General features: G+C 44.3%; 1 protein-coding gene across 3 annotated transcripts in view; it reads left to right on the plus strand.

The window, feature by feature from the left end:
- Positions 1–664: 664 nt before the first annotated feature.
- Positions 665–19,038, plus strand: part of HIC2 (HIC ZBTB transcriptional repressor 2) — a 71,995-nt gene continuing 53,621 nt past the window's right edge. For all 3 annotated transcript variants that reach the window (XM_088065053.1, XM_088065054.1, XM_088065052.1), the window contains exon 1: positions 665–966. The gene's annotated coding sequence lies outside the window, so the exon portion shown is untranslated. The remainder of the gene's footprint in view (positions 967–19,038) is intronic.

The following is a 19,038-nucleotide window of genomic DNA, read 5'->3' on the forward strand; positions in this document are numbered from 1 at the left end:
TGAGTAGCCCTTCTTACTCAGCGTGATTACTGATGTGCTTTAAGTTAAGCATGCGTAGAAATCTTGCAGGACCAGGAACACATAACACAAGTAACTTTTCTCTCCAATATACTTCTGATAGGTAAATAACTAAAAAAGAAATGCACAAAACAAAACTTCAGATTCTGTGGGTGCAAAGACCATGTATGTATCTGTGCCCTGAATGATGCAAAATGCAGTGACAGTCCTTAACACATAGATATGAGTGACAAAAAGCTAATATGCAAATACTGCTATATGTGATGTTTCCTAAATGTGTGTATAAAACTCATTTCAGATTCCAATACACGTGCAAGCTATAATCTATATAATTTCTCTTAACACACACTTGAGAGCTCATCAGTGATGGGAGAAATAATCTTAATAAATGCCTTTTTCATTGCTCAAAACCGGGGAGGAAGCTGCAATATTTGGGTTGCCGGGAGGCAGTGGTCAGGCTCCGGGCTGGGTTTCGGGGTGTGGGTGGCAGGGAAGGGGGGGCGGCTCGGGGTGGGGGAAGCCCTGGTCCCTCGGTGGGAATTACTCAGATCCCCGTCCCTTTCCCAGCCCCGCCGCGGCAACATTTATTGCAAAAGCAGGAAATTGCTTATTACTAAACTAGCTGGCAAAGGAGTGGAGCCGATGCTGTTCCACACTGGCACAGCACTTGCTTAGCTGCTGCTTTCCCTGCCTCTCCTTGTTCCGCTCCTTCTTCTTTCCCCTCTTTCTCTCCTCTCTCCCTCGCTCTCTCCTCTTCTTTTTTTCATTTTGGCTTCTATTCAAATGTGGGTCAGGGGTGAGCGGCTCCCAACGTCACAAGCTTGCAAGATGGCGCTGGGAGGAAGGCTGTGAGATGAGGAACAGGCTGGTATAAACCGAGAGGACAGGAGAGGGAGAGGAGGAGAGGGGAAGGGGAAGAAAAGCTGCTGCTCCAGATGCAATAAGAAGGTAACGCGGCGCGGGGCGCGGGTCCCGCGGGGCGGCCGGGCGCTGCCGGGCTCCGCGGTGCAGCCCAGCCCCGCTCCCCCGCTCTTTATTTGCAGCCCCGGTGATTTGCCCATCTGCACGGGTCCGCTCGGGAGAGTCGCCGGGGTGGCGGGGGTGTCCCCTTGTTCTCTGCCCTTCATCAGCCGTGCGCAGCACCGGCGCTACTTCCATTGAAAAAACCCGAGATGGTTTCTGTGCTCTTGCCCCCCTCTCTCTCCGTGCTCCGGGCCCCCTCCCCTCGCTCTCCGGGAGCGCGGCCGTTGCTTTGGGGGCCGGGGCGTGTGCATCGCTGTGCTGGCCACCGTGCCTGTCTGGAGATTGCAAATGTTGGTTATTCGGTTGAAGCGGCTGGAAACTTTCCCCTTCTCCCGTGCCATTTGTGTGTGCGCGCACGGGCGTGCGCTGCCCCTTCCCCGGCGGCGGTGGGGTCGGGCCGGGGGGCCGCAGCTGCTGCCCGCCGGGGCCGGCCGGCGTGGGGCTGACCGGCGGGGCGAGCGGGCAGCCCCGGAGCAGCCGCCTGCTCCCCATCCCCACTCCTCCCTACAAGTGAGCCGTATTGTATTTTATTTGATTTTATTTTCTCCCCGAAAGGAGGGAGCGGAGCCCCGGGGTGCCGGGGGGCGTGTTTGTGCCGGGGATCTGGCCGCATTGTGGAGGAGAGGGCAGGAAAGGGGCTCCCGGGACTTGCATCGCCTCCTTCCCGCCCCCCGCGGTCCATCCGCCGGGCTGCGAGGCGACGAGCCAGGCCGGCATCTCCCAACCCCAGCGCCGGCCCCAGCCCCACCGAGCACCCCCTGCCCTACCGGGACCGCGGTGAACTTTTGCCCTGGCTCCCCCGTTCCCCGCCGCCCCCCTCGGCCGCTCGGGATGGCGGAGGGAAGGACCCGCCGGCTCCGCTCGCTCTGCCCGTCGCTGCGGGTCTCTGGCTTTTGTTACGGCCCCATTCGGACGCAATGGACGGAGCAGGATCGCGCACCCTCCCGCGGCCAGGGGCTTCCCGGAGCCGGCTTTGTGCCCCGCAGGAAATGCACGTTCCCCGGCCGCGCTAGCCGGCGTAGAGCTGTCCACCCGGTGGAAAAAAAAAAAAAAAAAAAGAAAAAAAAAAAAAAAAAGAAAGAAAGAAAAAAAAATTGTACTTCCAGGCTGGCAATATTGTTGCCGACATGGCAACTGAGGGAGCCGAGAGGGCTGGTCGCTGCCCGCGGCTGCCCGGCCCCGGGGGCACGGCGCCGCGCAGCCGGACCGGGCTCTGCACCTCCCGGCGCGCCGGTGCCGGTGCCAGCTCGGCGGCGGGGGGAGCCGAGCTTTTTGTGTTTTTCTGGTTGCATTTAAAAGCAAAGCAAAGCCGGTGGGGGGAGTGGGGGCGGGGGAGGCTGCGTGCCGGCCCCCTGCGCGGTGCGCGGCCCGGGGAGCCCCGCGGTGCCCGCAGCTCCCAGCCCGCGCCCGGCCCCTTTGGTACGGGGCGAGAGCCGGCGGGGAAGTCAATTATTGACTTCTGCTTGGCCGGGTCCCAGGTGGAAGTGGGCACAGCGGCGGCGAGCGGCTCTCGGCGCGCCCCCCGTTATCGGGGCCGCCAGCCGCGCTTCTCCCGGGGGCTGCGCGGCCGCCGGACACCGCGCCCGGCCCCGCCGCCGCCCGGGGAACGCGGATGTACACACGGGGTCTGGCCACTCGAATCTTTCTGCTGCGAAATCTGCAACCTTTGAGAGCTCGGGTAGCCTGGGCGCTTCCAGAGGCGGGTAACTTGGCGTTAGAATCTGCGAGTGGGGCGCGGGGATATACACCTTTACACATGTAACTAATGAATTATGTATGGAACCCAGTGTTTTAGCAGACGGTTACCAAAATCACTCAGGGTATTACTTAGCTGTTAGAACAAATCTGAGAGAGCAGCCAGAAACATTTAAGAGCATCGGAATTACATTCTGCTAATGAACTGTCCTTTGACCAAAACTGGTTTAAATTTGTTGCGGAATGCTGTTTATATTTGAATAGCTCCCATGTTTTTCCAGAAATTAGGGGGAAAACAATATGCAACAGTCACTTTCATTGGAAAATGTCAGAATTATGAGCAGATGTTTGTTATGCCTGATAAATACAGTGTATAAACAACTAATATTTCAAGATGACCTATTGCTATTTTTTATTACTCAGAGATATTGTATATACTACAGTGGCTCTGGAGAGAAAGCTGTAAATGACTCCTTAGGATTTCACAGCAAATCTACATGGGGAAAATGACATATGGAAAGAAAATTGACTTATTTCCACAACTGCAAATGGCCTCCTTTTTGCGCCTTTTCATTAGCAATCTAATCCTAAAAGCATTAGGAGCAATTATTTGCAGTGGTGCCTGACATTCTAGGTCTAATTATTTAAATCAGTTTAACTTTTGATGGTTGACCCATTAGGTCAAATCAGTATGCCTTTTGTTATATTTATTAAAAAAAAAAAAAAAAAGAAGGAAAAGAGGAGGGGAGGGGGGTCTTCAAACTTGCCACCTGCTACTGACATATCATTTTAGCTCTGGAGGAGATCAGCATTAAGAGTAAGCAACCTCTTACATTTGTTACTTTCCATTCTAACATGGGTAAGGACACCCTGTGTAAGTGCCTTGTTGTTTGACATCTAAAATCCATTGCTTAATCACAACAGACTTGCGTGGCCACAGGAGCGTAAGCAGAAGGAATGGGAGAGTATGAGGATATGGCAGGTTTTCCTTATGTCATGCTTCCTAATCTACATGAAATGCAGATGAGACTCACACACATAAAAGGGATGATTTTTCAGTATTTGGGAAGAAAAGCTTCTTCCAAGGATCTGGGAAAATTCTAAATCTTTAATGCATAAGGAAATAGCTCACTTTAGTATTCACATACATTTCTGGGTGGAATGACTTATGGATGTGTAGATAGTAATAAGTATTGCAAGATGCTTGAAGCACTTGGTATCACGTGATGTGCTGTAGTGTCAGTGCTGAATTGTTTGGCAGAAGCCGATGTGTGACGAGGGGTGGGGAGATACAGGAGAGAAAGAGAAGGTGAGAGGCCTTGTTCCAGAAGGTACATGTTCAATTTATTTTGATTAGTTGTTTAAAATAACTAGAAAACAACCTAATGCTAAGCAGTTTGGCTGTGTAATGGATTTACTTAAACTCTCTAAAACAGCCACCACAGCCCAAAATTGGTGGTCACAGCATGAAATTTGAAGTTGTGAACAGCAGATCTTGCAATGAGAATTGTCGTTTCCCAGCATCTTTACAGCTCATAGTAATTAAGAGCTGCCAAACATAAACTATATGTTGTGCATTCCTCTGATCTTGCAGAAAATAGTATGTGGCTATTCTTTGAGCACCTCCTGCCTTCTTTGATGATAGATGTAGGGAAATGGGATGATATTTGAAAATCGAGGTGCATTTGCCTTCCTATCAGAACTCCTGTTTGTGCTGACTGCAGCATTTAACCCTGCCATCCAGTCTGATCAACATATCACAGCTTGACAGCCAGAGGTGTTGGTAGGAAGAGGTTGCCATGTCTTCTCTACAGAAAACCAAGTTTCCCATACCCTAACCAAATCTGACTGATAAAGTGTATGAACAACACTTCAGTTTCTGCCAACAGCCAGGGAAGAACGTTTCCACAAAGCGGCATTTCAGTGCTGCAGCAAATGTGCTGTTGGAGAGGAAGAAAGCAGAATCACATTTGTGACATAGCCATTATATTGGCTGTATTGTGACAGGCGAAGCTCAATGGGAAGGGACCATTTCAGCATCAGCAGACATGCCTTCCCTGCTGGGCTTGGAGAAAATTTAACAGGGCTCAGCTGTGGCATTGCAACAACAGTGTCAACCCAACCATAAGCAGGAGAATATATTTTTTAAAAAATAAAGATGACTTTTTTGGTGTGGATTGAACACCAGTGAGAGCCATTAGGCCTTCTTATATGGGTTTTTGTCTTGCTGTACTATTGGGAGCAAGGACAATGCATTGCAGTAGGGCAGTAGCTCATTGGCCAAGAAACTGCATTGGTTTGCTCAGGTCTCCCATAATCAGCAGTGACAGTGTGCTTACTTCTCTCAAAAACAGCAGGACAATGTTAAAAAGATGTTCCCGAGAGTTAAATTTTCTTGTTCAGTTAGCATCTCCAGGTTCCAATAGGATGCTGGTTTTAAGCTGGGTTTCTTTCCTTGAAGCATATGTGTATTGTGCTAGCTGTCCAAACTTGTAAGTTACTCACGCTTGTTTGTAATTCCTGGAAAGAAAATTCACCCTGCAGTGCTGGCTCCCACAAAACAAGGAAGAAATGAAATAGTGAGGTCAATCCTGAATTTTAAGTTGATACAAAATGAGCTGTTACAAGGGCTGTAAAGGAGGAGGCTACAAGACAGCAATAGCTGTACCTGCTGTAAGTGACAGGTGGGAGAAATTCTGTTCTTTTTCATCTGTGTTTGGATGACGGCCCAGTGCTGGCCACAAACTGCAATCCAGGATTAATCCTCACATAGTGTTTTCTTTCTATGTATCAGATTTCTCATTTTGTTAATAAGCACAGCCTAGCATGCACTTCAAGTCAGCTGTTCTGGAGTGGAAGCAACAGGGTTTTGCGTTATTGAAATGACGGCTCTCATGCTTTCCTAGAGCCCGTATTGTTTGACCAGGGCAGGGCGGAGGGTGATCCTTGTAATCACAAATCCTAAACAGGGATTCTAGTTACTGATTTTACTTAATGGAAAGGGGTGGGGAATGTAGTTTATCCAGGATTACATATGTATTATATCACAATTTCAGATGTGCACCCTGCTGATTTGCAGGGGCTAAAGAGTGATCTTTTAAACTGAAAACCTCCAGCAAGCATTTGGAAATGGACCTATTGTAGGAAGCTTCCTTCACTTACTCTAACGGAGAAAAGAGAAACTGAGCTGTCCTGCAAAAAGTGTCAGAAGACATGCACTGACAGCTAAGCTGGGAGAAGAAGGCTCTGAGTCTTCAGCAGGCAGTAAGAAGAGTTTAGAGAAGTGCAGGGATTGGTTTCCTGCTGAAAACAGTCATCAGGGAACCCTCCCAATAAAAAGGTCCCTGAAAACAGGGCAAACTTCTTGCTTCTGTTGCTAGGTGTTCTGAGAGATCTGTGCAGGAGCTAGGAACAACCCCCTCTTGTTCTTCCAGCTTTAGATACTGGATGGAAAAATATGTCAATGTTGTCCTCACCCAGGTTCTGGATGGGAGGTAGGAAGCATTTCATGTCAGTATGCTGGCCTGAGGCATTTGCTGTCCTTCAGTCCCCTGGGTAAAAGAGGGAATAGCTTTCCATAATATATCAGTTTGCCCTATCCACTCCCTTCCCTCACTGATCCAAACACTGTGCAAGATAAAACTGTCTTCAAATGAGTCCTTTGCCACAAGTGTAAAAAGAGATACACGATGGAGTGGCTGTGGAGAGGCCTCATGGCAAAACAACCTGTCTGCTCTTCATGCTGGGCTAGTCCCATTCATTCCTGAACCCATTTAAGATGACAGGGGTGTACAGCAGATTCCTTCCCCTAAATATGTGCTCATTTCCCATTGTATAAAGAGTCATTCAGTGAGGGGATTCAGTTATCTGGGAGTCACATAAAGACACTGTCATGTAGGACTGCACTTACTGCATTTCCATCTGCTGTCAAGAGGCCACCAGCCAGTTTGACAGTTTGGAAATCTTTTCTCTTGTTCGATAAAGAACAGAATAGAGTAATTTGCATTGCCAGTTTTAACTGAGAATCAAAATCAGTCAACAAGAAACTTTATTTTAAAGCCTGTGTGTTTGTCTAGGTGGTAGTTACTCTCCAGCAGAAAGACTAGATCTCGCTGCTCTGTACTTACTAAAACATGTTGATGTGAAGGCTATGATTCAACATGCAAATCAGAAACAAAATTAATTTACTGTGTTATTGTTTCTGAGAAGTGACTCTAGAAATTTCTGATATTGCATTAAATTCAATGAAATGTTAAACCTGAAGATTTTGAAGTGTTAAATAAAAATATTTGTAAAATACTTTCTGACCAAAATAGTTTCTGATGACCTCCTGAGGTCCCTTCCTGTGTGACTTATTCTGTGATTTTTATTCAGCTCCACTTTAAATGCAAAGCAAAGGAAGTGTTCTTTGAGCAAAAGTGAACAGATTATTTTCTAGTTTTGTTGCTTTTTTGTGAGTTTGGAACTAGCAGATAGTAGTTTCTAACACCTAGTTTTCATTTGGAGGGAAGTCAGCTTTCCTGCCCTTTTTCCCCTCCTCAAATCTCAGTTGCTTTCTGCAGTCTGAAAGAAGTGGTTATTGAACTAAACTGAAAAAACAGCCTCTGTGTCCCTTTGCAAAAGGCTCCCGGTGCGAAGGGTTAGTTAACTGCCCAGAGTGGATGGAGAAGTAAAGTAGTGGCTTTTTCTGTGGAGGGACAAATTTTCCTCAAAACTTCACTCGGAAAGACATACAATTGAATGCTTTTTTAAAACAAGATCTGTTTAAAAGATTTGAAATTATGACAGTGTATAGAGAGATTTAAACTTGTGCTGGTTTTATTTAATGTTGTTTCCTGCTTTGTTATTCCTAGTTTCTGTTTACCTTTACAGAGTATCCAGAACAGTCCTCATGTGGAACTTTTTGCATCAAACTCCTCAAGTCATAGAAAAAAGCTCTTTGTTCTTTTCTAGGCTGCTCAAATGTTCTTTGATAATGTGATATTAGTGACATGATTATGCCCAAAGAAAAACATGGATGTCCTTCCAGGCAGGGAAAATATCTACCAAAGTTGTAAATGGCAAGGAATCTACTAGAATTATAAATTTGTGTACACATCTAGGAAGTGTATATAACCAGAACCATAATATCAGAATGCTCAATAATGGGAATTTTGGCATGAGAGTGAGAGTTGTCTTGAAATTCTTCAGATGCCAGCAGAGTGATGTTTGGCTGAGCGTTTTTTAAAAGTAATGTAAATTATGACTTGAAAAGTTTTACCCAGAAAACTTGTTTTAAGCACTTGCTTTTATGAATTGATGCAGTGGTTGAATATTTGCCCACATTTAATTCTTTTGGATGAGCTTGTGGTCTAAGGAACTCTGCTTCCATCCCTGATTTAAACTTTCCATGAAGGAAGTTAAGCAACTTCAGTTTTCTTCATCTTGAAAGTATGGAGAATACGATGTCCTTGGTTTGTTCTGTGTATTTATCTTATAAATGCTCATCATATTTAAAAGTTTGCATAATGGGACCCTGACCTTAGCAACAGCCTGTAAATGCTGTCATCATACACATAATTCTAATAAAGCTTCAAAATGGTAAAGTTGCCAAAGGACTAACGCTTTAGGATTATGCAAAACCCACAACAGGGGAGGGAGGCTGGAGAAGAAGTCTCTCTAGTCCTTCAGAAATGCTACATTTAGTCTCTACTGTACCTTATCAAACAAGGCTATCAAAATTGTAATGAAAATTGAAACATGCCAGCTATAAAAATTGCTCTTTTTTTGCTACAGCACTGGAAGTAATAACGAGACTATATTCCCCTGCAGTCAACACTAGGAGTTTTTGGAATGTCTGTTCTGCACTGTCAGTCTCTTCCTGAAAATAAGTAAATGCCTCTGAATAATCCCCTTCAGGATGCACCAAGCAGCAGCTTATATTTTTGTGTCTTCCCTCCCCGGGTTGCATGGTGCAATGCCAGCGCACGGCGTGACGCAACAGTCTTGGAAATTCTTGGAAAAGCACTTCCGTTTGCTCTAGGTAGAAATTGTGTTGGCAGCAAAACTGACTCTGCTGTTTACAAGCTGGCAGCATTCTTAAATGAACTCCAAGAAAAGCAGTTTAATGTATGTGGTTCTGCGTATCCATCCAAATGCAGAGGTGTTTGAGACTGTTGGCCTGTTATTATGGGTGGTGCCTTGGAGAAGGAATGTCTTGAGTATTTGCCCCAGTGTGGACCTATTTTAGCAGCTGTAGTCAGCTGATTTATTCCAGTCAGGCTGGGTCTCCCAGTTTCTGGTTGCTGCTTGTATGGTGATGGGTTTAATTGTTGTATTGATATTCCTCAGCTCCTGAGTGAGAGAAAAAGTGACCTGAGTGTGGAGAGAGGACCATCAGCTTAATTCTGACAATCTCTGTTGTGGTGGCTATAACAGAATTGACTATGAGAATCTGCTTGCCACTGATATGTTGTTTGAATCTGGAAAAATAATTTCATGTGTCTGTACCTCTTAATGGTCTGTGTAAGACCATAGTATTTTGAAGATGGGCTGAACTTCCATTAGCATTTAATGAACAGAAAATAACAATAGTAGCTGGTATTGTCTAATATTTTACCCTGTTAATTGTGCAAGAGGATTTCAAGCTGAATGTCGTACTAGTAATTCAGAGTCTTGTAAGTGAAACCAAATGCAGAGAAAACTAGTACTTCTGATAGAGCTGTAGTACTTGAAATGATGTATGGAGGTGTAACTAACCATAGAGGACAGTCGTGGAAGGAAAATATATTTTAAGGGTCCTGCTGAAACACTGATCTCTGGAGTATGGAATTAAAGTATTCGTCTATCCAGAAAAGACATATTTTCAACTCAAAGGTCTCAAAATGCTTTCATAATTAGTAGTCTGTGACTTACACTTGTGTCTCTGGCATATTCATGTAATGTGTTCTGAGATGTTTATATTGCTTTCTGAAAGCTGCAGAAGGGTTCTTCCTTAATGGAACAGAAACCATGGCCATAGCCCAACAAACCAGCTTCCATTCCCATTTGATGCAAATGACTGATTAAGCACCTCAGTTTCTCTGTTTCACTTGTAATAAATAAAGCCTCCCTCTCCTTTCCAAATTTTGAGAGTTCATATGAAGTGGAACCTGGGCTACATGACACCCAACTGTTCCATTTCAGAAGACTTCTCAGTTTTCTACCTAATGGCCAGAGCATCTAACACCATATGCCAGAGGCCTGGGATGTTCCCTATCCTTTAACTGGTTGGACAAGAAAGGGGGAAAGGAGTCCAGGTTAGTTCAAGCAAGTTTCCATGTGCATCTTCGCTGCCATTATTCAGAACATTTGCCTATTTGCGCTCGCTTCCTCTGTGGTTACACATGGACTCCTGCTACCTCTGTGTTTATCTAAAACAGCTTCGGTTGTACCCTCACCAAAAACCGAAAAACCCAAAGCACCCTCCCTAAAACTTCCTGAAGCAAAAGTAAAGCACACCCCGTTTTGAGGCAGAGGGGAAGCCACTGCATTTCAATGGCTTTGACCGTCAAAAGTGGTGAGTGGGAGGGTATCTGACAGTGTTAGTGCTGATTGACTGGCTGGGGTCACATTTTTGTAAGTGAGAAGGTAGCAGCTGTCCTTTGAGGCATGCAGGATGCAGCATTTCAGGGAAACTTGCAATTTTTTTCCCTGTAAGAACTGCTCCATGCTGTGCCAGGCTGCTGTCCCCTACCTCCTCTGTCTTGGCAGGGGGGAAGGGGCTGGGTGCTTAGCAGGAATGGCACACAGAAAATAAGTCTACCTCTGCTAAACTTCCACATTACTGGAGACTAACCAATCAAGTTTGTTGCTTTAATTTGAAGTTCCCTGTTTTGTAAATCCTCAGGGAAAGAAGGATGGCAGCATCTCAGGTGGAGTCAGTGTAATGCCAGGGTGTACAGGGATTTCCGTAATTCAGTGCCTGTTGTAGTGTATTTTAAGAAAATGCTTGAAATTAGAGAAATGGAAAGGTAATATGAACATGGTGGTTTTGTAATAAAATAAAAATACGAACAGTGCAAACTGGTTGTTGGCCAGATCACAGTCTTCAGGGGAAAATGTCTTTAATAGATGTCATTGCAAGGCTAATGCTGTACTTGGTACCAAAAATTAGATTTAATGCTATAAATGGAGATAAAACCCATTGCAGCTGACAATATGCTTCCAGACCATGTCCCCAGCTAAAGAGCTTGCAATGCAAGGCCCAAATAGGTGCTGTATAGATAACTGGCTGGGGGGGGGGTCAGATTCTGCAAATGCTTACTCAGGCACTTTGTTTGAACTCGGTGTGACTGCTGGAGTAAGAGCTTGCACAATCCAGCCCTAAGAGTGGAGCTGGAGCCTTAAAGCTGTTGGGTAAAACAGAACTGCTTGGGGGGTTTATTTATTTTCCAAGTGCCTGGTGAGGCAGGCTATAAGTAGAAGCCCGCTTCCGACCCTGACTTGCATGCCTGTTTATTTGCTGTAATCACCTGTAACCTAAAATTGCAAAACTCCTGTGGATACACTAATGATGCCTTTGTAAAGTTCCCTAGCAAAAATTCAACTGGATTTTAAAAGCACACGCTTCTTTCAAAACACTTGGCTATAAAGTTCAGTCCTGCCAGCCTGGTGGGCTGAGAACATTTTGAAAAAGGTCAGAGGGCCACATTGAATGCTATGGGTCCAATTTCCCAGGCTGATTTGTTGCCTGTGCTCTTTGAAGGGAGTGGAGCACCTGCAAATCCCCTTCTGGGGATTCCCTTAAACTGTGGGGAAGCCTCCAACAGGTGTGTGGAGCTGGCATGGCCTGGGCCCAAGGTGGGAGAGGTGTGGCTGGTACACGTCTGAACCTGCACTTGGGCTGGAAGAGGGAATCAAAGAGGCTCTAAGTGGTAGCTGTTCTCAGCTCCTCTCATTCCCCTGAGCACAGGGAAGGGATGCTAACCTTCACCAGAAGCAATTCAGAAGCTGTTCTCCGTGGTTCTGCAGCCTGCTAGAAAGTTGCAGTGGGCAAGGGAGTTGCAGCTGCTTGTCCCTCCCTCTGAGAAGCAGCGGGTTGGCTGCCAGGGCAGATGCTGACTAATTCTATCAGGAAAGAAGTGGGAGGCGATATAGCTGATTCAGATCCCTGCTTTAAAAACCCAGAGCCTGGCTGAGTGAATTCCTGATTAATGTATTTTCTTCTCAGATTCATTTGCTTTGAGGTCACAGTTCAGAGGCTCAAGAGAAAACAGGCAAGACATTACGAGTCTCGCTGGATGTGTCACACGCTCGCTGCTAAGTGCTCTCCGTGTAAAAGGCTTTGACACAGGGAATCCCAGATAGACTGTGCTGTCAGGGAAGGCTCAGGCTGGCAAGTCTGCTTGGGTAGGGGTTTGAATCTTCATTATTCTTAGGAGGCAGTTCCCTGGCTGGTATTAAGAAGTTATTCCTTCTGATGGGTCATTGGATCTTCTTCATAAGATCTTTCTAGCTTATTTTAACCTTAAGGTTAACAAGGCTTTTCTTTTGCTTTCATTGAGAAGAGTGTAAGCACTTCATCTGAGTAGGAAAGAAGAGCATGATTATTCATAGTGAGTCAGTCTCTACAGTGAATAACTGAACAAAAGAAGTCCAACTGGAAGATGGAAGATGTCCTCAATGCTATTGAGGACAACAGACTTAAATTCTGTTCATCCCCAGAAGTCATAGAGAAAAATATGTTTTCTCTGTCCTGCTTCTTGTCAGTGGATTTGTCAGAAAGAAATCTACCTCCTTCCCAATCTAGTTTTGAGACTGTATTTGCTCTTCAAGAACAAGTCAGCACAGTAATCCTGTTTCACGTTAACTGTTATGAAATATGGTGTTAACATTTTAGCCCTACACTGGCAGGAAATGAGATTTAAGTTGTTTTTTTTTTCCTTGAATATAAAAGAGTTCAAGAGCAGGATTTAAAAATAAAAGATCCTTACAATCCTCTCTCTGAGTCAATTTTCATAACTTAATCTTTCAATTCATCTCATTTGCCTATTATGCTATTTGGCTTATGATTTTAACTATGATAGTCTTTAAATGCAAGTTGACACTTCTGGTCCCTATGCTGACTTCAACTCCTAGTCCATAGTGTCTGCTTATTGCAATTTATGCTTTGGTTATCTAACCTGTGGGATTCTTTTCCTCTTTCCCAGCTGTGCACATGATTTTTCCAACCATTCTGACATATTTGCTGTATCACTGTAATCTCCTTGTTCCCTAGGTTATGTTTATTCCTATCTGTTTTCTCTGTCTCTTTCCACACAAATTTTACACCATCCTTTGGGCTGTCCTTCATAAATACAACAGTAATTTCTTCACTCTAAGCTACTGTAGAACTTCAGAGAGCCACCAAATAGGTGCAAGTTACATCCATGCAAGTGTTGGTGTGGCATCTGTTTGTGCACAGAGACTCTTCAGAACAGGATCTGTGTTTCAAAACTCTGCAAACGCCCTTCCTTATTATAATACTTCAAGGCCACTTGCCACAAATATTTTTTCCTGACTTGTATGAAACTGAAATCCCAGTAAATGAAGTATCACCGCAGATGCATTTAGGAACAGGGAAAATGAAAAACTTCCATTGTTAACAGCAGGAAAATCTGACTGTTCTGTTAACAATGGCCTTCAGCTTCCCTTAGCATACTTTTTAATATTTGATTAATTCTTCTGGAGCAGAAGAGTCATATGATAGAGTTTCAAGGAATAATTTGAAAGAGACAGACTTCAATGTATTGCTGCTTTGTCTTGCCAAATACCAGTGGTTAGATTGAAGCCCCTGATTGAACAATTCCCACTTACTCTTGACATCAAACCGCTAGCCTATGTGAAAGTATTGCTTTCCAGAACTGCATGTCCTTACATCTAGGGGAAACTTGTGACTGATGGAAGATTTGATATCAAATGCTCTCAAATCCCACTGAAATCAGTAAGTGGAGGGTGCTGATTGCTAAGATGATACCCAAGATCAAAAATGCCATTTGGAGATCAGATTCCCTCCTGCAGCTGGGTCACAGAGCCTTGCAGAGATGCAGTAGATAGTTTCATTCACTGCCAGGGACAGTCCTGAGCCCTCTCATTAATTTCTTCATTATTTGTTATACAAGTATGTGCATTCTTTCTCTGTTTAAAATATACATGTATAATACCAGACATGAGTGTTTCTGTATGCAGTAGCTGTCAAGTTACACTTGACATTCAGTTACAACAGGAAAAAATGGGTTTTGGTAATTAGTGCTGAATAGCAGAGGCCAACTCATCAAGTTTTTCTATTGCAAAAATGCTAGATCTGAACAATGTGTCTCTAATGGCCCAGAGACATGACAGCACATGTGAAGGACATGAAGGGGAAGACACAGGACGTGAATTTTTCAACAGGTTTTAACAAAGCCAGAATCTTCCATGCCCTCTCTGCTCTGCCACACAGAACAAAAGCCTCAGGGGTTTTGTTTCTAAAGTAATTTGAGAGCTGCCAGCACAAAATGAAAGCCCCAAGGGTTTCTCCAGTCATTGAAGGGGTACCCACCACCTATAAATGTGAAATTGCAACTGAGCTGCATTTTAAAAGTGAGAGGGCAGTGGCCTGGCACAGTCACTGGGGAAGTCACTGAACTAGCAAGACTGACACAGTGTGGAACAAGTAATTTGTTTAAGCAGTATGTGACTTACTGCATGCTACTGGCTCATGGGTCCAACATCCTTAATGTTCCCCTCGCATCTTCCCCATATCTGTGCCTAAGTCAGCTCCACTTTGGGGACACTTGATGTGGCACAAAACCTGCTGGAAAACCCTGAAGTCACGCTTCATTTCAGACCTGGGCATGTAAGATGCCTGGCTCCAACCAGAAACGTGAGCTTCCCTCCACTGATTTTTAGGGGGGACTGCCACCACAGTGTCTGGAGGTGGGGACTACAAGGAATGCAGGGCTGGTCCCAGCAGGGACTCCATGAACAGATGTGCAGGCCCTGGCAGGGAGCAGTTGCTTCCCCGGAGACCTCAGCTGCAGCTTCCCCTGAGTGAGCAGGGCTGTGGTGCCTTGGCAGGAGGAGGAGAGCAGCATGGGCAGTGCCAAGGCTCTCAGGAGGGCAGTGTGGGCAGAGCTGAGGCTCTCAGGAGGGCAGTGTGGGCAGAGCTGAGGCTCTCAGGAGGGCAGTGTGGGCAGAGCTGAGGCTCTCAGGAGGGCAGTGTGGGCAATGCCAGGGCTCTTGCTTTAGCCTTGGCTGCCTGAATTCCTGGCAGGTAGAGCTGCTGCGTGACCGCTGTCACGGACAGTTGCACCTGATGTGTGGGAGTTACTTGGCACATGGTGGATGTAGTTTCCCATTGATTTTTGGTGGAATTGATTTATAGAGCTATTTAATGGAATTGATTCCTTTTACAACTTTTTCCCGTCTTAAAGACCAATTGTTTTTCTTGAGTGATGGCTGCAGGTTTGTGTTTATGTATTATTATGCTCGTGCACCCACAGTCCCAACTGTGTTCTCTCTACTTGAACTGCAAAAGAAAGTCTCGATCTCAAATGCCATCTTAAATCTTAATATTATGTTTGATGTATGACCTGGAATAAATTAAACGTGCTAGAACTTGCAAGATGAAATCCTAGTGGTGGGTATAACCACAAAGCAGTGTTCTATTAAGCCAAGGACTGTCGAGAATGTCTGTTGTGGTTGTGTCTGGGTTATGAGTGGCTCCCTTTGGTTTAGTGTAGGTGGATATTTTTATTCCACCTGGCTTGTGAACAAGGGGATGAAACTTCAGAATTTACCTACAAGAGGAGTAAGGCTCTGCTGACTTTTCCTTTACAAGCCCATAGGTTGGAACCACATTTTTATCCTAAACCCAGTATTTTTATTGTATTTTAATGTATTTCATTGATTGTTACTCCAAAGTGGTTTGTATTAAGGAAACATTATATATTATACCTGGAGGAGTACTATGAGAAAGTGTGAATATTGTAATTCTCTGTTACTATTTGTACTTTGCAGGTCAGTTCTGTCAGTAAGCTTAAGTGGCAAATTCGTGTTGTGGTTTTGGGCTTCTTTCTTGTTCCCTTCCTTTCTGTCTTTCCTCTTTCAAGAAGCACTGAAATAAACATGGGCAGGATCCTTACTCTGGGTGGGACTCCTGAGCAGATATGCCACCCAGATTTCCAGATCAGAGAGATTTAAATGTGTATGCTGAGGGCTTATGGTCCAGCTAACAACTGCCTGTCAGGATACAACAAAATAATCTCTGAACTAGCCAGCACTCAAGTCATACAATAAATTAGTAATCCAAAAGTACTGCCTTCAATGGCAAAGTGAAACAAACATCAACTCTCACAGCTGTGAGAGTTGTGTGAAATTTAGCTAAGCAATTTGGCAGCTGTATGCAGCACTAACTGGATCTTCCAAGTGGTCTGATGTAGCTGTGAGCCCAGTACATTTGGGCAATCTAATTATCACCACAGAAGTGAAAGAGATAGAGACAGCAGTAGTCAACATCCTATTTGAATAGAAAAGCTCTGAACTTCATCACTGCTTATGAAAACTTACACCCATGGCCAGCTGTAATCTGGAGCCATCTAAAAACTGCTGAGAATCCAGCAGGACTCACTCCTGTGCATCTACCTTACACTGTGAGTTTAACAGGATGGCCAAGAATAATATCATTAGGATGCTGAGTGTGCAACTGCTGTAGGAGTGGGCTGTGCGTGTGGACAAAGCTTAGCACGAAAACTGTAGCTGGTAGATGCATGATGCAGAGCAGATAATAGCAGAGTATCCGGTTGTCTTGTATCTGCAACTCCAAATAACACGCACCATTAATTTTAGAAAAGGACTCCAAATGTAAGCAAATTGCTTTGACCCAGATTTTAAACTGGTAAAGGAACCTGAATTCACAGGCAAGGCAATATGGGCCCTTTTGCAAAACATGGTATTTAAATGTGGCTTGCTTAGAGAAACTTCCAACAACAATCAACCTTCACCCTGTGCCCCAGAGGACTGCCAAGACTTTATTCAATATCATAGTGATCCTAAATGGCAGACTTTGAGAGGGAAAACTGTATCCTTGCTTTGTAAATGAAACTGCAGCAGTTGAATTATACTGTAGTTTTACAGAGGTGTTTTATATACTACAACCGCATTGTAAAGTAGATTTTGTTTGCTAGGAATTATCCTAGTGATTTGTAGTCTGTCTCTGGCAGATGTGTCTCTCTCTGACCATCACATGCCCTAAGCAATTATGCAGAGTTAACAAAACCTAGAGAAGACAACTGCTCTTATCTGTCTTGCCCCATGCCAAGTCTTTGCCTTCCACTCTCTGCTGGGAAATAGTACAAATTCCAGGCATTCTTTGGAAGGGAGAGGGTTAAATTTAAAGAGAAGGGTATCTTGTCTTTCACCACTACTGGGGTGGAAAGATTTTAACTCTGTCTGTTCCCCAGAGGTGCTTTGTGTGATATGTCCTTGTAGGATAGGTTGGACATTAAAGATCTGTACTGCCAAGTTTCTTCATTGCCATATGGACAGATTCAGGACATCAGAAGAAGCGTTTACATGAGAATACATGATTTCATAGTTGGTGTTATGTAAATTGGACTATGTTTGACTATGTTTGGCTTAGGGACTGCAGAACCCTAAGGCTGTCACTGGGCTGTACCAGCACAATCTCTTCCCTGAAGAATGTTCCAGTCTAAGTAGTAGATGGTAGTAGATAGTAGATAATAGTAGATAGTATAGTAATAGTAGATAATAGTAGATAGTAGATAGTAAAGCAAAAGGGGAGAGAGGAAGCAGAAACACAAACAGATGCATTATTTGGCCAAGGTGGTGTGACAGATGTAGAGAACTAGGAAGAGAAGCTAAACTCCTTCAGTTACAGTTTACTTTGTTACCAGAATAGACTACTGTTATTATAGCACTCTTTTTTTCATCCTTACTCTTCCAACTAAATTAACTTTCCTTGCCTCAAGGACTGACACAGTCCCTGTACAGTCTTCTGGCTATCTTAGCTATTCCAGGGAACTGGAACAACAAGCACACAAACAAGCCACTGCACATTGACTGATCATTGCTTACTCTCTGTACTTGGGGCTTTAGCTCATGGCAGTGAGAGGTAACCAGTTACACACCAAGACAAAGGCTGCCACACAAGCAGCAGTTGCTTCTGGATTTGCACAGCTACTCATCAGTCCTGCTTGTTCTAGAGATGCCTACCTTGCATTTTGGTCTGCAGGTTCCTGGTGCCTGCCTACATGGGGTGAGGCCAGGTAGCACCAACACCACCTCAGGCTGCTCTGGCTCCAATTCAGATCTTCATGAGCACCTTGCTAGTGTTAAAAATTCCTTGCCAAACTCCTACCTTACAAAGCGTTTGAGGGACTGCATTTCTGTAATGCCTGGATTTGGAAAGCTGTGAGACAAACAAATATTCTCCAGAAGATGACAAACAGGACCAAACAATTACTTACTCTTTGTGTGCTGCCTTGGTAAATTTAAAGACTTTCGTGTATTAAATGACGCAATAGCAAATTCCTTACAAAAAATAAAATGTCTGTAATCAGATAATGGTTGCTCTGGTGCTAGTGGTAATATGGCATTGAATATCTCTTGGTTTGGCTTCCACGATTCAGGAGTGAGAGGAACTGGAATGGTGTTTACTGAGCCAATAAACTTCTCACTAAACATAATTCATGAGCTCTAGCTGGCTAATAACCAGGACCTCAATGCTCTAACAGTTGCCCCCATACATATTAAAACAAAGCTTTATTTGAAGTGAAAACTTTTAGAAAAATAAACTTCAGGATTTAGTGGCTTCTAATATTGTCTGCCTCCACAGACCATGAGAGATCTCATAACTAGAGAGTAGGTTTAAAAATATTTCTATTGCATTTTTTTTGACTGATGCTGAAAGGCTGCTTGGTCCAGGGATTGCCTCAGCATAATTTTTTGTTTGCTATTTTCAAACTTAGAGGAATCCATATGCTTCTTTTAAAATAACACTGTGCAGGGATTTTTCTTCCCTATTTATGTTAAAAAGAGTTTCTGCTGGCCATTTGAGTGTTTTAGGCAGTCAGCATTCTTCAGCTATATGAGAAAGGTGAAGAGCTGTAAGAAAGTTTACTCTCTTTAAGAAGACATTTTAAAAATTACTTCCATAACCTTTCTTACAGTCCTAGTTTTTCTCTGGAGAGATCTTCATCTGAACAGGTTTATTTAAACACTTGCTAGATTATGTATCAGGATTTCCCTTCCTCTCCTCATGAATGAAAACCTGTGCTTCTGCAGGTTCACTCAAGGAGTGCT

Source organism: Pseudopodoces humilis, chromosome 20, assembly GCF_049639895.1.
Source record: "Pseudopodoces humilis isolate 2021_Gansu_Grassland_sample_001 chromosome 20, ASM4963989v1, whole genome shotgun sequence".
In the NCBI taxonomy this organism is placed as follows: domain Eukaryota; kingdom Metazoa; phylum Chordata; class Aves; order Passeriformes; family Paridae; genus Pseudopodoces; species Pseudopodoces humilis.